Source organism: Plasmopara halstedii (assembly GCF_900000015.1).
Source record: "Plasmopara halstedii genome assembly, contig: Scaffold_1651, whole genome shotgun sequence".
NCBI lineage: Eukaryota > Oomycota > Peronosporomycetes > Peronosporales > Peronosporaceae > Plasmopara > Plasmopara halstedii.
Window position 1 is genome coordinate 34,090 of NW_020188562.1, and position 575 is coordinate 34,664.

The following is a 575-nucleotide window of genomic DNA, read 5'->3' on the forward strand; positions in this document are numbered from 1 at the left end:
AATGTTCCGTTGCTCTTGCAGCATGTGCATCATCATCTCCATCGGATTTACTGCTTGTGCCATTGTCTCCACGTCTTTCGTTTTGTTTATTTCTTGTTTTTGTTGCTTGTTATGTAACTTTTTTTTGTGTATTGTTTTTATTCTTGGCACTGATTGGACGAGTAAAATACGGTCGGCGAAAGTAGATTACTTCTTGACTTTTTCTGAAGTTCTGTAATTACCTCAAGGTAACAATGCTGGAAACCTTCTGGGAACGTTCCTTGTCTTTTCGGACTTGACGCTGGAAGCGAATGTCGATCTGAGGCGTAACCTTCAAATCGATTTCTTGGAACTTCACAAGAAACTGCTGGGTCAGCTGCAGAGCAAACTCACAACCAATACTGACAGTGCTTTCACTTCGCTGGAACGCAATATCCTCGTTAAACCGATTACGGGCGAGGCAGAGGAAACGGAGGCTGAGACGGAGGCTGAGAAACTGAGTGTGAGAAACTGAGGCTGAGGCTGAGGAAGCTGACGAAGAGGCTGAGGACCAACAATTGCTACCAAATGTAGCGGTCGGAAGTCGGAGTCGGAGG